The sequence below is a fragment of the Eublepharis macularius genome, chromosome 11 (genome assembly GCF_028583425.1).
Source record: "Eublepharis macularius isolate TG4126 chromosome 11, MPM_Emac_v1.0, whole genome shotgun sequence".
Taxonomy (NCBI): domain Eukaryota; kingdom Metazoa; phylum Chordata; class Lepidosauria; order Squamata; family Eublepharidae; genus Eublepharis; species Eublepharis macularius.
In genome coordinates, this window is record NC_072800.1 from 59,594,306 (window position 1) to 59,596,567 (window position 2,262).

The window sequence follows — 2,262 nt, forward strand, 5'->3', positions numbered from 1 at the left end:
CAAATACATTTTGTTGAAATCAGTGGGAATAAATGGAGTTTGGTGATTGGTTGCCAGGCAACTGTCCTCAAACTGCATGGGTGGATCAGGCCAGGTCACTTTGTTGTGTTTTTGAAGACAAGGGCTAATTGAAAGGTGGCAGCCACCTGTTGCATTCTGTAGTTCCCTAGCAACCAAAACATGCTTCCTGTGTGTCCCCAGACCACTGCCAGGTCTTATGGTTTGACCCAAAGTTCCAGAGTTAGTCTTCAGGTAAAAGTGTAAAATCTCAAGCTGAGGAGCTAAAAAGAAGGGGATAGGCTTCTTTTCTCAGGAGGACCTGCTCCAGGGCTCTTCACAATTGCAGTTTTGGCTGCCTCTGTGCGACATCCCAGGACTGAGGTACAACTGCTTGGTGGTGGCCCATCCAGGGGGGAATGGCCTGCAGAATTGCATGACATCAGTTTCCAGGCAGCAGATAGGGGTGCCAACTCTGGCCTGGGAAATTCCTGGAGGTTCTCGAGCAATCTGTGGAGGGGGGAGTTTGGGGAGGGATTTTACCTGGCATCTGTGGTATACCAGACTGCCCTCTGCAGCTGCCATTTTGAATTGATGCCTGAAGCCTGGAGATCAGTTGTAATTCCAGAAGAACTCCATGTCCCACTTGGAATTTGGCAACCTTAACAGCAGAACAAACAGGGAAGAATCTGACAAATTGGAGGGAGTAGGGCCAACAGCCAGGGGGCAGAAGCCTAGGAAGAGGTGGAGTGGGAAACAGAAAGGGAAACGGCAATTTTATCCCTAAAAACAGATGCTCTGATCATGTAAAGGTAGAATGTATGGAGCATCACAGCAGACGTCTAGAAGCTAGTAGGGCCAGCAATGACAGCTTTAGACTGGATAATCAGAGAGGGAGAGAGCACTCTCAGGAGATATTTAGTGTTCCTTGAAGGGACTGGCTACTGAACTACTTACAATGGATTTTGGTTCAGTGAAGAAGCCACCCCCCCCTCGAGGCATGTTGTTTTCTTTAACATTTGTAAATATTTAGAATTGCTAAGGCTAAAACACCCCACTCCTAAGTGCCTAGGCAGGGAGAATGTAGAAGAGGATCACATGGCTTGACAAGGGATCTTCATTACCTGAGTACAGTAAACAGCATTGCTGTATTAAATAATTCACGTCACACTTAAATGTGACATACTGGATTGTGTGCAAGCGTTGACCGTATTTGCAATGATCAACAGCAAAATGGCACTTTGGGAGCTCTGAGGTTTGTGCTTCTGGTTTATGCGAGGAAATCATTCAGATGGTGATGATGACGAGGCTTATCTGGGCCAAGGCGCAGCTCCAGAAACTGGTTTCAGCACAAGGCCAGGCTTGTGGTTCCTGTTTCTGTGTACTAACCAAGGCGCTCTGCCTTGGACTTGAAGGCTGGCTGTAGAATGCCTGGCAGCAAGAGCGTCTGGAGGTCGATTCTGATACTGTTACTGGCTTGACTCTCTACGATTGATTTACTATAGACAATGGGCATGAGTAGCATTTAGTGACGGCACAGTTCTTTGAGATGTATGGTTTTTTACTGTTTGTATTCTATTGTATTATTGGTTTTTAATGTTTGTATTTATATTATTTTAATATTTCACTATAGGCTGTAAACCGCCTCAGGCTCTAAACATGGCGGAGAAGCAGTATAGAAGTTAAATAAGTAAATACATAAATACAAATAAATAAAAATGCCATTCCTAACAGTTGTCAGGAAAAGAGGGCAAAGCTCCCTCGTGAGATAGAGCTCAGATGATTCTAATTTTACAAATTAACACTGGCTAATGAACTACTTATGATGGATTTTGGTTCAGTCTTGTAAAAGGTAAATTGCGTGTGTGTGACTCATTATTTGGGACTGGGTTCTTACAACAGTTTCACAAATCAAAACTGGGCTTGCTGTCCCTTTTGAAAAATTTCTATAAAATGCTCTTCCCCCCCCCCCTTTAAAATCACTAACAATTGCGTGGGCAGTCTGGCTTTGATTAGCGGAACTAAGGAGGGGCTTGAAGGGTTAAATCTCCTGCAGTCTGAATTGTAGCTCTGCACACAAAGATCTTCCTTATGTCTTTTTAAAATCCCTAATGGTTTTTGTCTATATGGCAAAGATAAAACTACCTGTATCAGATTTGCCACACACAAATACAAACAGCTTTCAATTTTTATTTTTTATATTAAGTGTTTTTCTGTTTTAAATCATTCATCCCTCCATGGAATATACGTTGCAAAAATCCTCAG